Raw genomic sequence first — 27811 nt, forward strand, 5'->3', positions numbered from 1 at the left:
AATTTCATGTTATTTTATTTTCTAGAAAGCCAGTAGGTTTTAATTAAATGTGTATAGGATTTGAATTAAACCCCAAACATATTCATATCATTTTAATATTTAAATATTAAATGTAAATGTTAAGTTTAATTATTAAAATTAAATATTAAACTTAAAATTTAATATTTTATCATCTTCCCCAGTGTGAGCCTGCTTCAGGGTAGAAGTCACAATGGGGGAAGTGTAACTTGCTATTTCTCCTTCATTCCCACAGTATGTATACAGTCATGCCACTCTTGATGACATTTTGGTCAATGATGGATTGCATACATAATGATGGTCCTATAGATTATGATGGAGTTGAAAAATTCCTATCGCCTAGTGACATAGTGGCCATTGTAACGTCATAGCACAACACATTATTCACATGTTAGTGGTGATATTGGGATTAACAAACTTACTGCACTGACAATTGTATAAAAGTATCACATACAATTATATACAGTACATATTACTTGATGATAACAAACCACAATGTTACTGGTTTATATATTTACTATTCTTTACTTTTTATTGTTATTTTAGAGTTTACTCTCTACCTATAAAAAATGTTTGCTGTAAAATAGTATGCTGCTATACTGGCAGCAGCCTTATACCCATCTCTTGTTTACTACATCTCTTGATTGCATCATTTTGCCTTGTGCTTGATTTAATCTTGTCTTCTTTTATAAATTTAGTACAATCAAAGTGTACAGTGTTTATAAAGTCTATAAGAGCATACAGTAATATCCTAGGCCTTCACATTCATGTCACCACTCACTTACTAACTCATCCAGAGCACTTCTTTTCATGTAAGCTCCATTCATGGTAAGTGCCCTGTATAGGTGTACCATTTTTTATCTTTTATATCATATTTTTACTATACCTTTTCTATGTTTAGATACTTTAGGTACACATATACTTACCATTGTGTTACAATCACCTACAGTATTAAGTACATTAACATGCTGTACAAGTTTGTAGCCTAGAAACAACAGGCTACACCAGATAGGCTAGGTGTGTAGTAGGCTTTGCCATCTAGTTTTGTGCAAGTGCACTCTATAATGTTCACATGATGACAAAGGAGACATGACTGTTCTTGCCAGAGAGTCTTCTATACCTCCACTCACTGAGTGGGAGGTTTAGAAGAGTGCTCAGATTTTAATGCATCACTTCTTTTCTTCATAGGCTGATCATTTACTTACTAGGCCTGGCAGATGTTTACCATTGAACTTTTCATGGAACCACTAGAGATTCCAGATGAGATGACTCTCCAACTGAAGTTACCTTTACCCTCGTTAATGCTATTGCTGGTAGTTGCTAATGACTCATGCCTAACAGTCAATATTCTTTTTTTGCTTTCTGCTGCCGGTATTTCTCTTGATTCTTAGGTGGACATATTTGACCTTAAGATTCAGTATGTGTTCATTTCATTTCTTTCTCCTGTGTGGTACACATTTTGCCCATGGAGCAGGGCAGTGGAGTTGGGGGAGCAGAAAAAATTAAAAACAATTATTCCTTCTCCAGGAAAGCTCAGAGCATTTTCTTCTGTCTTGTTTCTCAATCACAAGAATATGATTTTTATTTTTAAAATGATGAATAAAATCAAGGATCCAGGTAGAGGATTCTCAGACATTTCCCATTCTGCAAACGTCAATGTGGCTTTGTTATTTTATACTTTTTCTTGGGGTCTACTGATGTAATTTAGTATTAAAACCCTTTATATACCTATACATCATTGATTGGAACTACAGATTCATATGTTGCTACAATTCATTAAAAATAAGGTGTGTTTTCTGTATTAGCATATATAGATCGCCCCCTCTTTGTAACAGCTGTGAATCTTTTCATTATATGAACACATATTTATCCCATCCCTCATTAATGTACTTTATCTTGTTTCAAATTTCAGGTATTGAAAAAAAGCTGCTTTGCATATTTTTACATATAAACTCTCAGTATTCTGGAATATTGTAGGTTAATTTCCTAGAACTAGAATCAGTGGGTAAAAAATTAAAATATGTTTAAAAATTAATAAGTATTTGACAACTTTTTGCACTGTATATCATCGAATTATACAACCATGGGCAATATTCCCTAAATTATCGCCCACATTATTTATCATCAAATTTTGAGGGCTTTCTAATCTGGCAAATGATTTCTATACAGAGAATTGTTTTGGAATTTTAATATGAGAAAGTTTAAGGATATTTTAATAATCTTTAAGGCATTTTAGAAATTTCAGTAAACTGCATGCCCATGTATTTTTGTCCATTTTGTTTTCCCAGTCCACTTTTGTAATTCTTCTTACTTTTTAGTAAGAATGTTTATTATATTAAAAAGATAAAGTGTTTTCTATATACACTGTCAATGTTTTTCCTAATGTGGCATGTACTTTTGGTTGTACTTATATGTTTTTTTCTTTGTATATATGCCAAATTTGTTATTATCTGTGTAATCTTTACCCTAAATAGGATCTCAGAACTACAAAATAATACTTAAATAATATATGTACATATGTACATTATTTGGTACATATTATGTACCAAATAATATATGTACATAAAATCATATGAACAATATGTAAACATGTGTAAATATTATAGTTTTATGTGTATATATACATTTAAACATTAAGGGTATATAAAAAAAGAATAAAAATTGTTGTATAAACTATTCCATTAACACAGACAGATGGTTACCCAGTTGCCATTAGCAGTATTTAGTTTAATTGTTTTGTAATGCATTTAATATATTTTAATATATTTAAGCATTTTGTAATAATTTCACTATCCAGTAGGGCAAGATCTCTTTATGCTATCTTTCTTTTTTCATAGTTTTTCATACAATCTGTCAGTATGCTCCATATTTACTTATCCACATCAAATTTAAGAAGTTAGTTAATCAGCCATGAAAAAGTTTGTTTACCTAGTATTTGTATAAGAATCATTCATTTTAAACATATTTAAGAAAAAAACTCATTATATTAAGATTTTCTATCAGAGGATATATGAGGAAGAAGAAAATTATAATGAATTTTGGTTTGAAAAATATTCTTTAACAAGAATCTCATGAAAGGAAGTAAATCAAAGACAAAAGTGAGGAGAGAAACTGACACTTTTCCTTTCTTTGATCTATCAATATATTTATGTAATAATTTATCAATATGCTTATTAACATACTTATATAAAAAATGAGTATTTTTTAAAGCATGTATGCATATATGGGTTTATGTGTATGTGCAATTACAATGATAAAACTTATTTCAGTACATTATTAGCTAGAAGTTTGGTTATAATCCATAGAAAACTGGGAAACATATAAACATACATGCATATATATATATACATGTGTATATATATATATACACATGTATATATATATGTATACACACACACACACACACACACACCCCTTAACATTTATATTAGGTGCATATGGATGTATGTATACATATTTCACCTAGTTTTCTGTGAAGTGCCACCAAACTAGCAGGCTATTATCTAATGCCCAGAGATAGACTAGACTTTGGTGATTCAGATAAGAAAGTGTGATATGAATAAGATAACAAGAATGAAAAAAATAAATTGTATGTGATAAGAGAAATAAGGTTTGCTGAGTTGTCATAATAATAATATAAAAGATATTTCATTTTCTTAACAAAAGAAAACTTTAGTTTTCCATTTTGCTCTTCACGAAGGAAATACAAAATAATAAATTATTTTCATTAGGTTAATATTTTGATTATCTATGCATCAGGAACAATTATGACTCTTTGTTCTGTACCAAAGACTTTTTTTGTAAGTGGCATTCACAGAATGAGAGAACTTTTTTGAATTAATAGATAAAACATGCAAGATGAGAAACAGGAAGAGATTTGAGTCCTAGCAAGGAAGAGACTTTGGGGGTGAAGAACTAAAATGAGAAAATAATATATTTTTAAATTTTAGTGTGTAATAAGATTATTCTTTTTCTCGATACAACATCTTTGGTAAAATTCATACTTCTACCTAAATCTCTTAGCAATTTCAAAAATATATCGAAAAATGAGAAGTCTTCTCTCAAAGTGAGTAAAGAGCATGAACAGAGACCTGTCTTGAAGGTGCAGGCAACCGCTAGAACATAAAATCTTTTGTATCTCATTTACAGTTTTATTTATTTCATTTAATAAACCTTATTTATGAGGACAAGTAAGAGATATGTAATAGATGACTCATAAACGAGTTCAGATAAATATGTGTTGAATGAATGGGTAAATTAATTGATGAGCTAACCAGTTAGTATATCTGTATGAAAGAAATAACAGGTAAAGATATCAATACAGAAAAAAATATGCAGTCCTTAACAGTGTTCTTAAATTATATATATATATTCCACAAGAGGAAAAAAAAACCATACAAAAAACAAGTTTATGTGACAAATTAGAAATAGTACATGTCTAAATATAGGTAATTTGAGCACAAGGAAAGGAAGAAAGAGAACAATAGCAAAACAGTATTTGCTCCCACCAGCCAAGGATTTTCCAGAACTAATAGAAAATATAAAATCACATATTCAAAAAGTTCTAAAAATTGAAAGCAGGAAATATATAAATATTGACCCTATCATTAGCAGTTATAATATGTATCTTTGTTGTATTACATTGTATATAAATATACATATTTGAGCAGACAAAAATATATAAATATATAATGTCATCTATAAGTATAGGTAGTTTTACCTCTTCCTTTCCAATTTGGCTGTATTTAATATCTTTTTCTTATCTAATTGCACTGGCTAGCAATTCCCATACAGTTTTGAACAGCAGTGCTCAAAGCAAGCATCCTTGTATTATTCCTAATGTTTGAGAAAATGCTTTCAGTCTTTCACCACTGATTATGATGCTATTGGTTTTTCATGAATGTTCCTAATCATGTGTACAAATTTTCCTTCTTAGTATTCTGAGTTATTATTATAAAAGGGTATTAGATTTTATAAAATGTTTTATGTGTCGATAAATATGCCATTTTTCCTTTCATTCTATTAATGTGGCATATTACATGCACTTATTTTTTATGTTAAATAAACAACTCTTGCATTCCTTTGATATCCCATTTGGTATAGAATCCTATTTATGTATTGTCAGATTCGATTGCTAGTATTTTGTGGAGAATTTTTGCATCTAAATTGGTGATTATTGGTCTGAATTTTTGTGTGTGTGTGTGATGTTTATCTGGCTTTGATATCAGGAGAATGAGTTAGAAAGTGTTCCCCCTTCTTCAATTTTTGGAGGACTTTGAGAAAAATCATAGAAACTCTATTTTTTTCTCATTTATTTTACTATTTAACTACAAATATTCATTTGGTTCCTTTTTAGAATTTATACTTTTTTCATTTTATTTTTTCTAGCATTATTTTTCTGGTTTTCTTTAGTACTTTGTACATGGTTTCTTTTAGCTCTTTGAGCATAACTGAAGTAAATAACTTAGTCTTTGTCTAGTAAATCTAATGCCTGTGTTTTCCAGAGGATAGTTTCTGTTCATTTATACTGTTCCTATAAATGGGTCATACCTCCATGTATTTTTGCATTCCTTGTAATTTTTTTGTTGAAAACTAAATATTTGAATATTATAATATAATAAATGTAAAAATCAGATTCTTCCCCTTTACCATGGTTCAATGTTCTTGATTGTTGAAAGCTGCAATCATATGTTTGTTTAGTTACTTTTCCAAATTATTTTTTCAAAGATATATTCTTTTCCATGTGGGGTTACTGAAGTCTCTGCTCCTTTAGCTTTTATTCAGATAGTATTTTGACAGAGATTTTCTTGAATTATAGGAACATTTTTAAATTGCTTTTTTTAAAAAAAAATTAGTGTTTGCTTGGTGTTATAAAACTTTGACCTTTTATAGAGTTCTAACAAGGTTGGTTCTAACAGTTTCTGCTTGTTTTTCAATGATTCTATGGAAGAACAGCAGTTTGGAGTTGCCAATTCTGCCATTTTGTTGATGTCTTTGCCTTTTATTTTTTTAGATGTATTATAATTTTTAAAAGGTTCATAAAATATTGTTTTCATACTAAAAGTTTATTTTTAAAATCTTAATAGAGTAAACTTGTTAATAATTTTAGATTTTGTTTTCGCTGATGTATTTCCATTTAGCTTACTCCAGGCCCTTATGGTATCTATCTGAAAGCCTGGGGTGCTTACTGGGCTCCTCTACCTTGGCAAACCTTAAATTCCAATCTCTGTTATCCCAGTATCGCACAGTTGTGAATTCTCTGCTAAAGTTCTTTAATATTCTGCTATTTTCTCTCTCTCTCTTTTTTTTTACAGTCCTGTGCATTTGTAGCTTAGGAATTTGAGGGCAGTGACATAAATGTTCAGGTATTTAGTGTAGGGCAGGTCATTTGTGATTCCTCCTTTCTGAGATATTTGTCCCTTAAGTTCCCGTGACGTTGAAAGCACAAATTCCAACTCTGCCTCCTGTTAGGATTCTAGTCCAGGTAGAGTCTACTTCATGCTAAGACTGTAGACTCTGAATTCTTAAATGCTCTCAGAGAAAAACCTGGTTTGAAAGTGAAACTTTCTATAATCTATTTTTCTGCTCTCAGGAGTCATAGTCCCTCACATTATACTTGTTTAATTGATCTATGTCTATGAACAATTATTTTTGCATTTTCTTCAGATTTAATTTTCTTTGGAATGGCTGGTATTATTAAAGTTACTTCATTGTCTTTCAATATTTAGTTATCTATGCAGAGTTTTGGAATTGACCATTGTCCTAGGGCAAAATCAGTTTAGTTCTTGAGGCCTGTCAAGTTTTACCAATATATCTTTCTTTCAGCAGGAGACTTTCATAGGTGTAAGATTCACATTTTCAGCCTCCTATTTGGCTGCAAGAGGAGCACATGCCTGCTGGGAGTTCACTGCAGATATTGCCACTTTTAACTTCCCTTTCTAGAGTATACTTTGTTGTTCTCCTGCCTTTGGAAGGTTTTTGTGAATTCAAATACATTAACTCTTTAATTGTCCACAGAAAAAGCAATAGTCTGAAGCTATTTATTCTAATTCACCTGGGAGTAGAACATCGCTACATGTATTTTAATGGTAAAATCAAGTATCTTCCAGCGTCATCGTAGAAGAGTGATGAGATTAACTCTAGAGTGCAAATAAGTTATATTTTTATATTTTTTTCACATTTTATTAACTGTAAATTTTAACTCTACCACAAATATAAAGTACATGGAGATATTTTCCAATTTTTATATGTGTATATTTCACTGTTTTACCAGTTTTATTTAGAAATATTTTCATTAGACCTCTTCAGTCGATAAATTTTTGAGAATCATTTAACAATTACATATACAAACACACAAGCTCTAAGAAGTGACAATGACAAAGTGAATATTTATAAGGAAAAATCAATTTTCACCTCTTCCCAACTACCCATTTAATAATAAATTTTCAATATGCCCTAAGAATTTCAAAATCAGTCATAACTTTCTTATTCTTACTAAAATCTGGATTACTTCTAGGACAATGTTTCACTGAAAACATCGCTTTTATATTTTATTCTCTATCCTATCCCTAATGCCATTGTTAATAGAATTTTAAATTCTCCCTTTTCCTTTTTAAGACCATTCTCCCTCTGTTCTTTATAACAGCTACTGTTATTAAATCTCTCTCTTTTGTAGTATTTGAACCACCACCCATCTAACTGCAGTCAGTTATAAACCTTTCTCCTATCTCCTTTTTCATCCCATAAAGATTTTAGCTCATCTTACTATAATTCTTCCCAATGCTTCCTGTTTACAAATTCCTAGATATTTCGAAATGTAGGTAGATTTTTTTTCAAATATTCTGGTCTTACCAGGTCTTGGCCTCTTCTCGATAATTCTATTATCTATCATGCCTCAGGTATTTACTCCCTTGGTCACATACCCTGATTTTGTCATTTTTAAAAATGTCAAACCTATAATTACTAGTATCAGTTAAAATTACCTATTCTCCTGCTTATACTTTATAATGCTAGCACAAATAATTTTTAGTCTCTACAGATATTACAGTCTATTGCTACTCACTACTATCCTTTGACCTTCATTTTCCTGTGCTCTCATTTGTCTGTCTATCCGGCATAGATTTCACGGTCCATTATTATACTTGATTCCTTCTACACAGACTTTTAATTATTTTTTCATTCTCAGTTTATTTTGCTTAATTGGAAAAAAACTTAAAATTTGGTTAAATCCCATTTTTTCCTAAATATGAGCCTATTCCAGAGTAACTGTATGTAATCATAGACAATCAAATAGTCGTGTCGACTGATCCTATTTTAAAATCATGACTACCTAATTCAAATGACTATTAGCTCTTCTAGCTCTTAAGACTTATTCCCTTAGACAGTCATTTATTATCAAATCTTCTCTATACAAACCAATAATAATGTCACTAACACATCATCTTTAGTTAATAATTTTGCTTCCTATATACTGAGAAAAAAGAAATAATTAGAATGTATTTCCATAAACTCTAAATCCAACATCTATGCTGTTATGTGAATCTTTGCTCATATACTCTACTTTTTGTTATTATGTTCTTCTATATTAGGTCAACCCTTTTACTTTTACATTTCAGCATTTGTCTACTCTGTCTCCTGCATAATATTTTCCTCTCTTTTATTTTATTCTAACCTGTAAACAAACATGATAAAATTTGTTCCATTTTAAACGAAACAAAACTAAAATTAAAACTATCTCTTGACTCTACATTTCCTGTTTCTTTATTCCCCTTGAAAAATCAAGTTTCCTCAAAAGAAATACCTAAACACACTAAGTCTAATTCTTTTCTTTCAGTTCTCCAGGAAAGTTTTACTTGTAATATTTCATGAAAATTACTCTTGAATAAAACGCCAATGTCTTTTATGGTGTAAAATTCAATGGTTAGTCCTAGGCCTTATCATATTTTACTTATTTGGTACATTTGACATAGTTTCTTTCTCACACATTTCTTTTTTTTCCCCCTCTCTTTAAAACAGTTTATTTGATTTCACTCTCAGCTCTCAGTGACCACTCCTTAGCTTTTTTTTCTGTTTTTTTTTTTTTTTTTTTTTTTTTTTTTTTGTTTTGAAAACAAGTGCAAATCTCAGGGATCAGTCCACAAACTTTCATCTTGTCACTTGATATGTCTCCCTGGTCATCTCTTCCAAGTTCATGGTTTTGAATGCCTATCATGTACATTCCACACATATATTCCCAGTCTGGACCTCTTACTTGAAAGCCGAGCTTATGTATCCAAATGCTTCTTTCATATCTCTTGGACTACTGAAATCTTGATATATCCCCCTAAGCTGTTTTTTTTTTTCTTTCCATTGTTTTGTTTTTTTCCATCTAAGTAAAAGATAAATTTATCTTACCAGGTATTCAGGCCAAAATTTAGACACTCTTCAGGTCTCTTTTTTGCTCACATACCACATCCAAAGCATGAACAAATTATGCCAGTTCTCACCATTATTGCCTGTACCAACAACCTTGTCTGAGCCTTCACTCATTTTACTGATCATGGCAATAACCTCTCAAAAGCCTCTGTGCTTTCACACTTAGCTTCCTAGTCTCAGCCAGATAGGCTGATCCTTTAAAAATATGATTATTATTTAATGTCTCCATCAATAAATTTGAAATGGCTTTCTATCTTAGTGAATATAAAATACCAAGTTCTTATAGTGTTTGTATTGTGTACGCATGTGTGTATATAGATATAGATATAGATATGCATATATACCCAAATATATATATGTAAAATTTTATCTATATTGTGATGTTTAGACATTTTAAAAAACCTTTCTGACTCAGGAGAGAATGCCTCTCCCTGAGGTGGCCAATTCTTAGAAATAGCAAAGGGTCCAGTATGAAGCACATATCTGATATACAAACTAACCAATCCAGAGCCATATCTCCTCTACATGGTCGGTGCACCCCACGAGGTAATATTTTTCTGCCTTAATCATCCCAGCGCCAGGTACAAGGAAACTATCACTGGTATTACCCAAAACCTGCTGAAATTACTCAAACTAGCCAATCCTAAATTGTTTAGTCTGCCCTGTCTTGCCTTTTCAGGGAAACCCCAATCAAAGTATTGGCCTAAGCACCCTCCTCCTCCTGCTACTCCTGTCTTCTACCTCCTCAACCTCTACCAATCTCTCTTCTGGGCATATACCTGAAGGAAATAAAATCACTATCTCAAAGAGGTATCTGCACCCCCATGTTCACAGCAGAATTATTTACAATAGCCAGGGCATGGAAACAATCTGATGAATAACTGGATAAAAAATTGTGGTATACATTTTTTATATGTAATGAAATATTATTAAGCCATAAAAAAAGGAAATACTTCTTTTGTAACAACATTGATGGATCTTGAGGACATTATACTAAGTGAAGTAAGTGAGATAGAGAAAGACAAATACTATTTGTTCTCACTTATATGTGGAATCTAAAAAAGTCAAAGTCATAGAAATAGAGAGAGAGGTAACTGGGGGCAGGGGGATAGAGAACATGGGGGTGATATTGATCAAAGGGTATAGATTTCCAGCTATAAAATGAATAATTCTGGGGTTCTAATGTACAGCATGGTGACTATAATTAACAGAACTGTATTACATACTTGAAAGTTGTTAAAAGAATAGATCTAAAATATTATCATCCCCAAACACACACACAAAAGGTAATTATGTGAGGAGTTGGAGTGTTAACTAACTTTATTGTGGTAATCATTTCACAGTATTATGTCTATCAAATCACCACGTTGTACTCCTTAAACTTACATACGTTATGTGTTGACAATATTCCAATAAAGTGGGGGAAACAACTTAAAATGCAGATATTTTTGACCAAGAAATGACCTGACTCAAATAGTCACTTCACAGTATATACTAGTAAAATTATTAAATTTAAAAAATATATAAATAATATCTAGGGCTTTTAAACAGAAATAAAAGTTAACTTGCAATGGAAACAAAACTAGGTTGCTTCAGAATTCTGGAAAAAAATAAATAGTAACACAAAAAAACATTTTCAACAAACTTGAGGAGGAAAATAAAGTGTCAAAGATTTTATATCCAACTAAGATGCTCTTTCTGTGTCAATGTTATAGTAAGAAATTAAGTGTTCATAGATTACTATACTCACAAATCTTTTTTTCTAAAATCTACTAGAGGATGAACTTCATCCAAAAAACATATCTAGAAAAATCAGTAAAAAAAAATTACTTGTGAACATAATAGATGTTTGATGTAAATCTAAAACTAAATTGTTCAGGGTCGGGCCTGGTTAGTACTTGGATGGGAGATCATCTAGGAATATCAAGTGCTGTAGGCATTAAAAAATAATAATAAAAAAATAAAAGTAAAAATAAATTGTAGAGAACAGGGTATAATCATAATATCTATGTTATTTTTATTTATATAAAAGTATATTTTTGGACTAAGTGTAAATAATGCAACTAAGTTATGGTTAAAAGGATGAGAAAGGGAAAGTAGTACAAATTCCATGAATGATCGCTGTGTATATACTATGTGGGACCAAATAATATAATTTAAAACTAAAAAAAGAAATATATTTTTAAAAATAAATAAAAAGCATTCCAAATCATATTAGTTAAAAGGTACCTATTAAAACAAAAAACGAATATCACTAAATATAACATTTCACACAATAAAGCATTAAGGGGAAAGCGATGAAAAAAAGAAATAGAATAAATATAGTATATCACATATAGTAAACATTACAAAACCATGTGATTATTGCAGTGTTGTGACCAATAAATGAAAAGTAGCTTAAATATTCTATTATAAGATAAATATTTTCAAATTTGCTCACAATATAAAACAGACTCTCTTGTATGTGAGATACACCTAAAAATTAAAATTAATCAGAAAAGCTAAAAATTAAGAGAGAGGTAAAAGTATGTAAGTCAAATGAAAAAAATAAGGAAGACAAAATACATTTTAAGTTATAAAGCATTCAGCATTGTCACAATTTGCAATGGAAATGTAACAGTTTTGAATATTTACCAAATTAACATAGCAACAACTTCTACAAAGCAGAAACTGAAATATATTCCGAGAGAAAAATTGTGTTATATATTAATGATAGAAGATATTTATACACCCATGTCAGTCTATAATATATCTAGTAGATAAAATAAGAAAGTATATACAATGCCTAAATCACATATCAGTAAGGTAAATTTTATGGATATTTATTATAATAACACTCCAATACTAACAAATATGTCTTTTAAAGAGCGTGCTAAACAGTCACACAAAGTAATAAATTAAAGTTGAATAAGTCCCATATAGTAAGAGTAATTTATCACAAAATAATAAAACTAGAAATTAACACCACCAATAAAGACATAAACGCTTAAATTTAGGGAAATTTAAAAATATATATTATAATTCTTTGATTAAAGGGGATGGAAAACCAATGTAAAACTTTAAAAAATATTATGAAACCATTATATGTTCAATTAGATAAAAATGTATAATTTTTAATAAGAAATAAAATAATAAAAAAAGTAAATTAAATTCTAAACTCAGAAAGAGAGTGAAATATAAAGTAAACCAAAAGGAAAAGTGTAAATAAGATAAGACATAATGGAATACAACTTATGCTTTGGGATACATCTTATGTTTGATTAACTAGAAACAAAGCCTGAGACAGGGATTTAAACACATATAACTGATTAAGAGAGTTATCTTAAGGAAAACAGAAGAGAGAATATGGGAATTAAAATCTAATCTAAGAGAGAATATGGGAATTAAAAAAAAAATCTGTGAATTAAAACCTAAAGAATAAGTCTACTAAGGATTAAGTAGAAGGAACATAAGGTTTCTGTAGAAAAAGTAGAAAAAAAAAGTCCTGGTCCTGGGGCATTAGTGACTAAGAGAGTGAATAAAAGAGAGATTAAGACTAGCATTTATCTGAAGCTCTTCCTAGAATTCTAAATATATTTCAGAAAATATTCCAGAGGCCAAAAGGAAGAGCAGAATTAAAACAAGAATATATTAAGGATTTGTTATTTATTAGGATTTACTTTGAGTATATTGCGATGCAACTGAGTGAGTGATTTAGACACTTATCTGCTCCTTGTAAGCAAACTATCAATGGGAAAAAAATAAACAGTATATATAACAAATAACAGAAAACATTTAACTCAAACTTGGTGAAATAAACTTTCAAATTACTCAATTTACTTAACTATATGTCAATATCTGTTCTGCTGTTTTTCTCAGATATATAAACATGAGTGATAGGCTTTCAGTCTTAATCTTTGGAGAAAAAAAGATCTCTGAATAAATATTTATCTATTGCATGAATGTATAATATATATGTATGCATGTATATGTATATGAATATATGTGTGAACATTCATATGTATATGTACATTTATATACATGTGTATATATGTGTGTATGTGTATATATATATATAACATTTACCATGTATGTGTGTGCGTGTATATTCCCCTTCCTCTCTCTTCTCTACCCTCTAATTTTGCAGGTGATTGAAATAAGGAGATAACCTTGAAAAGCAATGGAAGGATTTCAGTTTTTGATATTAGGAGTCAAGGGGATCAAAATAGTTCTTTTCCACATAGTTCTCCTCACTCCCAATGGCCTCCTCAAAAAAAAAGTCTTTTTTAAAATTGGAAGTGCCTCCTACTTGGGTGTGAACTTCTACAGAAATACTTTGCACAAGCTTTGAGGTTAATAAAAAGCTTCAGTTGAGCCCTTTTTAACTGTTTATTTCTAGTTTCATGATTTTGGATAAGTAAACCTCCTGAGACTTGTTTCCCTATCAATAAAAATGAAAAATATAAATAACTTCATGTGGTGGTTTGTGGATTAAATAATATACATAAAAAGCTTAATAGAGTACTTCAGATATATTAGCTACTTAAAAAGTGTAGAGTATCCTGTGATGATGGTACAGTTAAGGATCTTGATCAGGATAGTGGTTCCATGAAGCTATACATGTGCTGTAATAATGTTGCATAAAGTTATGCACACATATAAACACATGAACACAGACACACAAATGAGTGCACATATAACTGGTGAAATCTAATAATCTCTTTAGATAAAGCCTAGCCAATTTTGGTTTAGTATGGTAGGCATGCAGAATGTTAACACTGGAGGAGGCTGCATGAAGGATGAAGGAGCCTCTTTGCACATTTCATTGCAAGTTTCTGTGAATTTACAATTATTTCACAACAGAAGTTTTTGTTTGTTTTAATAGCATGGTTTGATGTGGTGGTTGAGGGCATGGGGTTTATGACAGCTGTATAGATGTGATTTTGGTGTTAAAGCTGTGTTGTTTGTGGAGCTCTAATTAAGGGTGTACTCCAGTCTTTCACACAGCTCAAGTGGAGAGTCTACAAGATTGACTCTTAAGACTCTGGAATCGTGCAGAAAGAAATACAGGTCAGCATCTTTGTGCTTATCTCTTGGTTAGCTCTTTTTGCTAACAGGTCAATTCGTAGTCAAAAATTGTCTGTTTTTAACCCAATTTAGCACTATAGATAAAACAAAAGGGGATATCTTTGCAAAGAGATAACATTTCATTTTATCATTAATCACTGTGGTAGAGGTGCTATGACATGGTCAGTTATTGGAAATAATCATATTTAGGGGACATCCCTGGAATACATTCAGTACATACATCAAAAATTTTATGGTCAGATTCCACAGCAGAGGAAAATTACATGCTTTAAAGTTGTCAGCTGAGATGAACCTTAAATCAGTTCAAATGATGCCTTTCTGAATTCTCAGGGACACCCTCAATGGAAGGTATCCGTTTTTCCATGGAGACACTTTTTGTTTAGGCCTCATACATAGTTAGCCAAAAGGAAAAACTATATACATAAATGATTAATCTACTTATAACTAAAATTCTTTTAGGTTGTCAATGATATATTCCCCATTTATGGCATTCTATATAGAATACCATAACCAAGGCCCTTTTCATTTCTTTGTTAATATATTTTTCTTTAATCTTATTAAACAGTCTTCTACTCTTACACTCATGAAATGACTTTATACCATTCTTCTATCTATTCTGTTCTTCAGTTACCTTGAGAGCAGTTTAAGGTGAAGTACATTCAATCTTTGGGCCTCATGGAGAAGAACTAAATATTTGGAATAATCATAAAGTTCTTTGACTGTGGAAAAAGTGCTACATAACTGTCATATAGGAAATGGTTTAAACATAATTCAACATTTTGTTTTAGTATTCCTGTCCTTTAAATTTATGCTGCTTTTTACATGCTGCTTTCTACTAGATCCACTAAAACCCATATGCAGCTGTGATACTGACAGCTTGAAGTTGAGCAGACGGACATAAAAGCCAAATAAAAATGCAATGCAGCCCTGTGAAGGGCATATGGAGAAGACTTCATTTTAAAAGTCATTTTTTACATATTAGGTTATATTTTCAATTACAGAGATATGTTTTTACATTCTTCAATAATTTCACTAAAGACATACTACATTAGAAAGTATTTCTAGGATACTAAATAAAATGTTTGATGGTTAATGTTTCGTACTTTTCTAAATGAATATATATTCTCATTATTAAAAATGTTTTACTAAATTTTTATAATATGTTTAAGCTAGCTAAAATAATAATTCACTAAAGAAAAATATAAATTGTATCTAATATTAATATATTAATATATACAATATGACAACAATTCTCCTTTTAAATAGAGTGTTCAACTAAAGTTGCCTTTAAACAGAAAGATACAATGAGATGTTAATCTGTATATATCTTAAGTCACAGGACAATATGGCAATCCTAGGTCTAATATTATGCAACTCTAGAGAGAACATGATATCCTGTCAACAATTTTCTAATTGAATTTGTTTTATTTATTATGATAACAATTATATCAAAAACTTTTTTCTTCTTTTCTTTTCCCCTTCTTTCTTCTTCTTCTTTTTTTTTTTTTAAATTGGTTAAACTAAGGTTTTGCTGGATAGTTTCCTTTAGTATTTGGTTAATTTTAACCTATACCTTCATATAACTTAAAATATAGACCAAAATGTAATTATTTTTATTCATTCCTTCATTGACACTAAAATAAATTTATAATTTTATATTCTGCTGTTAAATCAAATATACATTCATTGTAAAGAGTTTAGAAATTACAAATAAGAAAGCACAGTTGAGGATGAATATCTTTTATTCTATGTCATGGAAAAAAATTGCACTTATCATGATATTATTCCTGTAATTGAATATATACTTCCAATTAAGATACACAGTTATAGCAAATCATATTGTCTATAGTTTCATTGCAAGTATTTTCTACTTAAGTTTTCATGAGTAACCTTCACGTCAATGAATGAATATTGAAATTTCCATTTACTGATCTCATAATTTTCATTACATGACAGTTCCATCAATATCTTAATTAAAACCCTAATGTTAGAAATTTAATGGGGGGAGGGGTTCTATATTTTTACTATGAAAAACAATCCTGTAATTAAGTCCTTTGCCTACATGTTTCAAAACATTATTATTCTTGTAATACACTTTTGTAATGGATTCTTCCACCTGTAAGCACACACATTTTAAGTCTTTTCCAATGTATCAGAAAATCACACAAAAGAAATACTATAACTGTTTACACTTAAAAAACAATTAAACCTAGGAAGGATTTATTCTTCACTGCCTGATGCTATTATCTTAAGCAAGGTAGATAATCATATATTCAGAGTAATCTGACAAGATACATTTATACTGAACTGAATTGACTTTATTAGTAGAAATGCAGAAAAACCTGTAGAGACATTTGGACATTTTCATTACTTTCAACTTTTTATTCTTAAATAATTATAGACTCTCAAAAAGTTACAAAAATACTCCTGTGTACTCATATCCCTCTTACCCCAATGGTAACATGTCATGTAACTATTATATATTATCAAAAACAAAAAATGGACATTGGCCAATATGACTGATTACACACCTTACTGGGATTTCACATTTTTGAGCATCTTAGCTGATATTTTATTACCTTTATAGTTTCATATAAACACAACTGTATTTCTATTCTATTTTAAACCCATTTAAACTATATTTTCATAATAACTGATTTGTTATTTAATTATATTTTATTATTAATACAGTTATTACTTTCATTTGCTTTGCCAATATTTTTATGTAATTTGTTTTTATTTGCCTTTTATTTTTGATTTGGGTTATTTGATAAGTATCAATTTAGTCCATATGGACTATTGACCCCTATTGCAACATATACACTCCTAAATCAATGTGTTTAGATTTTTAAGTATATTAATTTGTTTCTGGATGCCAGTGCAGAGCTGATCGAGAAGGGAAGGTTTCAGTAGTGAGACACCCAGTTGAAAGAACACACAAGGAGCCGACATGGGAATGAACTGGCAGGCACCAACTTTATTGTGGGGAGTGTGCGCTTCTGTTGCGGGGCGTGCAGTTCTATTGAGGAGAACACATTTCTGCTTCTGCTCTTCTTCTGTTCCACAGGGGCCCGCATGAGCTTTATATATGTCAGAGAACAGTGGCATTCTGCCACACGTGCATGATATAATAAGCTGAATCATACTTACATAAGTTAGGTGCAAGCTACCTTCTACATTAATGTAACATTCTAAATCCAGAGTCCTATCCGTAGCCACAAACCTAGATCATAGCCAGACTGGACATGTAACATGTTTATAAACCTCTTGAGTTCTAGTACAATAAACACACCTGTTATTAAAAACACTTCACTTCAGGCCCACCCAGGGACTTCCCCGCCTCCCCCATAAAAAAAGAAACAAAATAAAAACACTTCACAAGTTTTACCCACTGTCATCCACTGCTGGAATTTTTATTATTATTTTCTTGTTTCTTTCTTTTCTTTTGGTTCAAAGTTTGGAGAGATCATTAGTAAATAGCAGAACCAAAGGAAATTTACTTAGCTATTTTCTGCTTCAGTTTTCACATCGGTAAATAGTGATGATAATTACACCTCCTTTATAGGCTTGTTGTGCACAGATAATTGTCATAACATCATATGAGGGCTTACAACACTATGTGGAGCATTTTTAGTAAGTGTTATATAAGTATTAACTATTACTTATTTAATATTAATTATACAACAGCCTCTATATGGGTACTTTCTATTCATCTATTAATTATAAAACTAAAGATTCATTTTAATATTCCAATATTTTCAAAATACATTTTATATATTTACTAAAGATAGTACCTTCAGTATTTCTCTTCATTATAAAATGAGCATTTTTCTGAATGCTTTATTTTCCACATACATTTTAACTTTTTTATTAAAGTTTACAATATTTGAAACTATCTTGAATAAAGTTACATTTCATCCTGAAACATGCTACATTCTTCCATCTATTGAAACATTTATTCCAGCTCTCAATGGAGTCTTACAATTTATTGTTTATGTCTTGATTATTACCTCTTTAAGATGGTTTATGCATTTGATATTTTTGTTGGAGTTATAAATGTATTTGTGAGAAATCTCCAGAAAAAGAGAACAGGATTTTATATATATTTATACAAATATATGTGTGTTTATATATAAGATTACATATAGATGTTTATGTATAGACCTATCTAGCATCTATCCATCTATCATCTATCTATCTATCTATCTATCTATCTATCTATCTATCTATCTATCATCTATCATCAATCATCTAACTACCTAATTGGAGTTATATTTATTTTAAGTAATTGACTCGCACAATTATGAAGGTGCATGTCCAAAATCTACAGGGTAAGCCAGCAAGCTGCAGACTCTGAGAAGAGTGGCTGGCTGAGTCCAAAGGCAATCTGCTGGCAGAATTCCTTCTTGCTCTGAGGAGGTCAGTCTTTGTTCTGTTAAGGCCATCAATGATTAGATGAGACCCATCCACATTATGGATGGAAAACTGATTTACTCAGTGTCTACTGATTTAACTGTTATCTCATCTAAAATACACCTTCGCAAGAACATCTAGAATGTTAGACCAAATATCTGAGTAGCTTGGTCCAGCCAAATTAACACACAAAATTAATTATTGCAAGTTACCTTCCTGGAATCAGAGACAGAAGCCAACCAAATTATTTACTATACATTTCTTTTTTGATTGATAAAATTGATATAATACATCTCATGGACCTACAGGTAATTCACTTTTAGAACAACTCGCTCACATTATGTTTCCTGTCTCTGGAACCCCACTTTAAGCACAACTTAGTAATGATTATAGCCACCAAAACACCACCTGTCACAAATGTCGTATCATCCCACACCCGCATAATCCCTATAACTTCTACCTCTGATAGCAACATAACAAAGAAATCTCAACTACTACTATATAATTAGTAGCTAACATAACTCAAACAGTTTATTATTTTCTGTCTTATATATGTATCACCTGAAATAAACGTGTTCCAGGAGGGTTCCTTATCTAAAATAACAAAATAAACGAAAAAATAATGGATTAAATTCAGTACTTTATAACTCTAAAATTTGTATTTTTGAACAACACATCACAATACCTCTTCAGAAGAAGTTCATTCTCTAGGCAAGAAACAATATCAGTTTTCATCTTAACAAAAATCTAAATGGGAAGTAAAAACAAAACAAAAGTGAAAACAAAAAATGAAAATAAAAACAGAATCATGATGATAATGCCTTGGATCATGAGATAAAAAACTCAACCCTCTATAGTGCTTCTCAAACTTGCTTTCACATTTGAATCTATGGAGTTCTAAGGAATTTTGTGGAGATGTATTTATTCAGAAACAGTTCCCTTCTAATAAATACAGGGTAGATTGAAATGTGATCAGTCATGTTTTTATTATTAGATGTCTCAAAAAAGAACAGAGTAGGCACTGCCATAGCTATACTTAAACTGAGTGATTTGATTGTATATATTGTCAAAGTTGAGATAACTGTTGTCTGTTGTTGTCGCTTGGAGCCCTGTTTACTTTGTTTCACTTGTCAGTTAGTAGTCAGAGCCTGGAAATATTTGTCACTCAAAATTTGTTGGTTGCTTAGCAATGTATTTACCATAAATTCCACCCAATTGCAAATTAAAAATATCTTTTTATTCATTTTCCGCAATGCTTTGAAAATTCTGAGAAATCTCAAGCAAATATGTTTTTATTCCTGATCTAGCGTTCCCTTAATTCATTCTTTTGTACTCAATTTCCTAGGCAGAAATAATCTTTCCTTACCCTTTCTTAATGAACTTTACATTTCTTTCATCTACTTCATATTAAAACGTGGTTATTATTTCACCCATCTGCCATTTTGTTACCAAATAGTGAGTTTAAGCCTATATTTTGCTAGCTTTCATATAGTCTCTTGGAATTTCTGATATTCATCATGGTAAATAAATTTATCTTCAGATGAAGGGTGATGATGAATAAAATGTAATAGATCTTGGAAGATCAATGTGTATAATGAACCTTAATAAGACATTACTATTTAGGTGAGGAAGTATATACATCAGGGGAGTCATATAAAGGACCCAGAGTCTAACTTTCAAGACTGGCTGCTAGTATATTTTTTGTATTGTCTATATGTTAGGAAATTAATATTTAAACTTAATAATTAGATTTATTTATACAACACCAAATAGCTAAAATATATTTACTCCAATTTTTACGAAGACTAAAAGTCAGAAATAGGAGTTGGTAATACGATAGCTTTCAATCATAGACCTTCTTAGAACAAGGCGAGGGCTGATCACATATATTTATTTACTTAAGAAATGAAATTTTACAGTTTCTAAGCTGGCATGTAAGAAGCTTGCAAGTCATCGCTCTATATTAACAATATGTAAAAAGTTGAACAAACTGAAAAATCAACATCACTTCTTAGGTCTATAAGAGAAATGAAGTCACAAGGCAAACTGTTGCTCCCCAAATTAGAGAGACAGACAGGCAAATACAGATAAGTACAACTTTCCATGAGCTGAAACCTATGTGGAGATCTGTGTTGGGGTAAGGAAACCTTAAATGTAGTTGATGAACTGCTGGAGACTCAGTGTGGACAAATCTGAGAGTTGAAAACTCTAGGGGAACTAGTCATATGGGGAACTCATGTGTTTGTGAATTTTACCTACTGGCCCTTACATTGAATATCTGAGATAAATCCCCTCATGCTTTCAGCAAGAGGAGGGAGAAAGAAACCCTTTCTAAATACTTCTGAGCTCTCCATTCTTCTTAATGATGCCTGCCCTCAGGAGAAACTGTTTAAGCAGAGCCTAAACTTCTGGGGTTTTATCAGAACCTAAGAGACTTGGGAGAAGGGAAATATCCACTTCAGCTGGCTCTAGGCTTCCATATGGAGGAAGAGACATATCGAACTCTAGTCCACTCTAGCCCTCTTATCCTACTTAAGGGAAGGGAGCCTGAGATACACAAGTGAAGTCACAGTCCAAAGGCACAGGCTCTGAAGACTAAAATCTAACCATAGAACTACGGAATGCTTTCTCTCAACACATCACAATACAAACAGCTTCTTTACAGCAGTTGCTTTTACCTGGTCCTTTAGGCTTGGCCATCAAAAAACAAATTACAAAGCATACTAAAAGATTAAAAAAAAAGATTAAGGAGACAGAGAGCATCAGAACCAGATTCAGATATGTCAGGGATGTTGGAATAATCAGACTATAATTCATATGCTAAGGGATCTAACAGAAAGTAAACAGCATAGAAAACAGATGGGCAATACAAGGAGAGAGATAAAAATTCTGAGACAAAGTAAAAAGAAATGCTAGAGATAAAAAGCACTAACAGAAATTCAGAATGCCTTTGATGGGCTTTTTAGTAGATTAAACACACCTAAAGGAAGAATCTCTGAGCCTGAAGATATCTAAATAAGAACATCTAAAACTGAAAAAGAAAGAGAACAAAGACTGGAGGAAAAAGAAAAGACTATCCAAGAACTGTAGGACAAATATGGAAGGTGAAACACATGGGTAATGAATGGTACAAAGAGCAAAAGGAACAGAGATATTTGAAACAATGATGACCAACAATTTCCTCATTTTTTCCATATTTTAAAAATTGAGATATAATTGATAATATTGCATAAGCAACATATTGCTTTGATACATTTATGTTGCAATATGATTTCCATTGCAGAGTTAGCTAACATCTCTGTCATGTCACATAATTATCATTTCTTCTAGTGGTGAGAGAATTTCCCTATATTAATGTCAGACAATAATCCTCAGATCCAGGAGCTCAGAGAACATCAAGCAGGATAAATGCATAAGAAAACAGTGAAAACAACAGCAAGAACACTACATCTAGGCATATCATTTTGCACCTACAGAAAAGCAAAGATAAAGAAAATCCTGAAAGAAGCCAGAGGAAAAAACACATTATCTATACAAGAGTAAAGATAAGAATTATATCTAATTTCTCAGAAACCCTACAGATAGAAGAGAGTGGAGAGAAATATCTAAAGTGTTGAGAGAAAAGGCCCGCCAAACTGCAAAACTGAAGGAGAAATAAAGACTTTCAGACAAACAAAAATTGAGGAAATTTTTGTCAGTAGATCTCACTTGCAAGAAATGTTAAAAGAAGTTATTTAGAAAGATGGAAAATGATATATGTTAGAAAATCAAATTTGACTAATGAATGGAATAACACCAGAGAAGGAATATGTGATGGTAAAATAAAAACTTCTATTTTAATCTTAATTGATCTAACAGATAACAGCTGGTTCAAATAATAATAGCAAATATGTATGCAACTGTGTGTATATATATGTATATTATACATACACTTATGTATAAGTGAAATAAATGATAACAATTACACAAAAGAAAGGAGGGAGGAATTTCAATTGTTTTGCTATTATAAGGTACTTGCACTGTCTGAGAAGGTATTTATGTTACTTAAAAGTGGACTTGGATCTTGTTATTTGAAAGTGAACGTGGATTGGTTGCAAGTGTATACTGCAAGCTGTAGAGCAAGGACTACAAAAACTAAAAAAAAAAAAAGTGTAATTTATATGCTAAGAAAAGAAATAAAATGAAATAATATAAAATCTTTAGCTAAAACCACTAAAAGGAAAAAAAGAGTGGACAAGAAATATAAGAACAAAGAACAAAAACAAAAATTAGAAAACAGTAAAAAATATTGTAGATATTAATCCATGCAATTATATTAGTAATCACCGATAACAGTTCTAAATACATTAATTAAAACAGATATTTTTAGAATGAATAAAAAAATACTCAATTACATGTTGTTAACAGGAAACTCACTATGTGTCACTATGTCTATCTATGATGACACACATAGAGTAAAAGTATAATGGATGGAGAAAGATATAATATTAACACTAATCAAAAGAGAGTAGCTATATTCATTTCTGATGGAGCAGACTTCAGAGCAAGGAATGTTATAAGGGATAAAGAGAGGTATTACATAATAATAAAAACACCTCACCAAAGAAGATATGCAGATGGTAGAAAAACAAATGAAAAGATGCACCACATCAAATGTCATCAAGAAAATGCATATTAAAACAAGATACCACTACACACCTAGTGGAATGGCCAAAATCCAGAACACTGTCAACAGAAAATAATGGTGAATGTATGGAGCAGTGGGACCTCTTATTTATTGCTCTCTTGAATGCAAAATGGTAAAAGCACTTTGGAAGACATTTTGGCAGTTTCTAATGAAACTAATCATACTCTTAGCATGTGATCCAGGAATCACGCCCCTTGGTATTTATCCAAAGAAGTTCAAAACTTATGTTCACATGAAAACCTGCCATCAGGAATAAATGTTTATAGCAGCTTTATTCATAAATGCCAAAACTTGGTAGCAACCAAGATGTCCTTCAGCAGTTAAATGGAGAAGTAAATTGTGGTACATCCAGATAATGGAATATTAATTCATTGCTAACAATAAGAAACCAGAAATGTATATTGCTAAATGAAAGAAGTCAATCTGGAAAAGGCTGCATACTGTATAATTCCAACTATACGACCTTCTTGAAAAGGCAAACTAAGGAGAAAATGAAAAGATCAGAGGTTGCCAGGGCTTGGGGAAGGGGGAACGAATAGGCAAAACGGAATTTTTAGGGCAGTGAAACTACTCTGTGTGATATGATTATGGTAGATACATCTTATTATATAATTGTCCAAACCCAAAGAACGTACAACACAGCATGAATCCTAATGTACATGATGGACCATGGATGTTAATGTGCCCTTGTAATCACTAACATTAACAAGTGTGACATTCTAATGGGAGATTCTGATATGGGGAGGGCATACATGTGTGGGGACAGGAAGTATATGTGAAACCTCTGTACCTTTCATTCAATTTTGCTGTGAACTTAAAACTGCTCTATAAGTAAAGTCTAATAAAAATAAAACTGTAGGAAAATATATGGACTGCATGTATTTATTATAAATTTCCAAAACTTTATATTAGGAATGTTTTCTCTTTCTTCTTGAGATTAAAGGTTAATTTCAAATGATGAACTTTATGCAATGCAAGTTGGTTTATAATTGTATCGTGCATAGATTTCATTAATGTATTTTCTACTTGATATTATAGATATAATGATGTTTTATTCTCAAATACTGTGATTATATACATTTATTTTGAGATATAATGATCCTATCTTTCCCATTTCAATCTTTGTGTTGTATTGTTCGTCATATATATTACTGTGACACATTATAAACCACTCATTATGTTATTATACTTGCTTAATTTGGCATCATTTAAAGAGAATTAAGATTGATTTTATATTTATCTACCCAATTACCATTTCTTGTATACTTCATTCTTTCATGTAGAAACTAATTTTCTATCTAGTATTCTTTTATTTCTGTCTGGGGGCTTCCTTTAAAATTTCTTATAGCATTCATATATTCATGTTAAATTCTGTCATTTTTATGTCTGAAAAATTATTTATTTCACCTTAATATTTTATAGATATTTTTGCTAGGCATGTAATTTTTGGTTGACGATTTTGCTCCATGGCAACCCCATCTGTCAGTATTTAAGTATTTTACTCCACTTTTTTTTTTTCATTATTTCTGAAGACATGTTTGCTGTCAAGTTTGGTCCTCTGCGCATAATTTGCCTGTTTTTCTTTTCCTGCTTTTAATATTGTCTCTTTTACACTGCATTTCAGCAACGGGATTACTTACTATCTAGTGCCTACATGCAGTTTCATTAATATTTCTTTTCTTGGGGTTATTAAGATTTTTTAATACTTGAGATTAAGAGTTTAATCAAATTTGCAAATTCTTGGCCATTATTTTATAATAATTATCTGCACCCATCTTCCTGAACACAAACTGTATGTATTTTAGATTGTGTGGAAATAGCCCCATAATTTATTGCTGCTTTGTGTATTATTCTATATGCCTCTTTGTGTTTTATTTGGATAGTTTCTAGTGCTATGTTCTCAAGTACAATTGTTTTCTTTTATAGTAACTAACTTGCTGTTTATCTCATATACTGTTTCTTTTTTCATCTTAGATGCTTAGATGCTATATTTTTTATCTCTAGAAATTTGATTTCATTGTGAGATTTTAGATACATCTTCCCTGTTTTTACTCATCATGTTCATATATTCTCCTACCTGTTTCTATTGACTGAATTGTTGTTAGTTATAGGTCAAATTTCCTGTTTCTTTAAATATCTTATGATTTTCAACAAATAATACACCTTAAAATTTTCCATTTGGGGTGGTGGGGGTTTATTTTTGCATAATTTTAAATATTATTGTGCTCTGTTCAGCATGGAGTGTGCTACTGGAAAGTATTTGATTATTTTGAGGCTTACTTTTAAGATTATTTTAGCAAGCTTATAACAGTCTTTTATCTATGGCTAATTTGACCTTACAGCTAAGCTTGAACTAGAAATAATATTGTATAACATTTATATTTATCACACTGCTTTATGTTCTTATAGTATTAAATTTATTTCTCTTCTTTTTCTGTGTTGAGCAGAACACCATGGATTGGTCACCGATATTAGGGGAGAACTTCAATTACATGAAAACTAGCAAAAATCATAATACCAGCCATCAAGAACAAAAGTCCATACACTTCTGCCCACTGCATCTTCATATCACAGTTGCAAAGAAAAACACACATAGTCAAGCACTGTATATAAAGTGCTTTTACTCACAGAGCAAGAAAAGACAGAGCAAGATCAGCTCCAATAGTTTATGTTGGTATTCTCATGGCTAGTGGGTGCCCCCAGCAGCAAACCCAGAACAACTGACTTATACACACCCCATTTCCTGTTGCAGCAGGACACACACACCCCGTCCCATGAAGTCTGAAATGTTGAAAACTGGGGGCTTGACTGAAAGCTATTGACACAAATGCTTAAGCCGAACAAAGGAATAGCTGTTGGCCATAAAACAAAGAAATATATTCCCACACAAGGTGATAAAACTGGCACAGGCTATGTGGGCTCTTTTAAAAAGTGTTCCAAGCTCAACATCCATTCTTATTTGGCCTGGCGGTGTGGAAGTCTAAAGAGTATGTGCATGAGACTGCCTTTCCCCTATTCCTTCTTTTAGGGAGTAGATGAATAAAGTGCTCATCATAAATGCAGTTGCTTCAAAAGGACAGGCATACCTATGCATAAGTACCAATTTTGACCCAGTTCTTAGAAAATAATTGATTGGCAGTGATTATAAACAATCATTATTTCAGTACATGTTTAGGTGGGTTTAAGTATCAAACTACTATTCTGTAAGTAGAAATATTAAATATAATCCAGCATAAAAAACTTAATTAGAATTGTTTGTTTTGTATTTTGAGGTTATATAAAATTTACTTTTACATACAATTTATATACAATTTTACCTTTATTAGTGGGCACACAAATCTTAGAAAAAATTCTTATTAGAGTGTTTTATTTAATGGCTTCCATTTGTTTGTTTCATTATTTCCAAACAGAAAATAAATAATTATAAATTATATAGTGAGTATTAACATAGCCTTAAGTCAATAATAAAAAAATGTCAAAAGACCTCCTGAATCAATGCAATATTCAATAATGGTAATCCTAAAATTTTGAGAAACAGTATAGTTATTAAATACAACACACAGCTATACATATATAATTGTTCTTATAATTCTTTATTTATTCTAAATTTATTCACACTTTAACTATTAATTTCTCAAGAAATGAAATAAATTTTTAGTTAGCATTGTACCTAAGATTTTTTCCTTCCTTTTTATATTGTAATTTAAATGAGGTTACTAATATACATGAGCTATCATAACTAAATTGTTTTCTTAAAATCCTGACTATATGATCTATCTATAAAAGTCTCTTTATTAAAATATAAAAATGCTTTAATTAAGATGCAGTTACTAGGAATTTTTTCAACAATTCTCAAAAGTATTTTGAGGTGTTCTTGTTAATACGGTGTAAGAGTCTCACAAATCAGCCTGTTAATTGTTTTTTTCTTTTCAAAAAACAAAAAAATCTAGTCTATATTTTAAAGAGATATAATATGTTAAAAAATTAGAGCTTTATGTCAATAGTATTTTCATTCAATAGAGAATTGACAGAATTTGGATTTGGAAAGGTATGAGAAATCATGAAGTCCACAGCTTTCACTTAGTAAATCAGGACAGTGAGCCTCAAAGGCACACAAAGGCTTGGACAAGATGGTAAACTTATACTTCAAAATCCATGAAATTTTATTACAATTTATCTCCAATATAAACTAGTTTGTTTTCTTAATTTATA

The sequence above is a fragment of the Pteropus medius genome, unplaced genomic scaffold (assembly GCF_902729225.1).
Source record: "Pteropus medius unplaced genomic scaffold, Ma_sr-lr_union100, whole genome shotgun sequence".
Taxonomy (NCBI): domain Eukaryota; kingdom Metazoa; phylum Chordata; class Mammalia; order Chiroptera; family Pteropodidae; genus Pteropus; species Pteropus medius.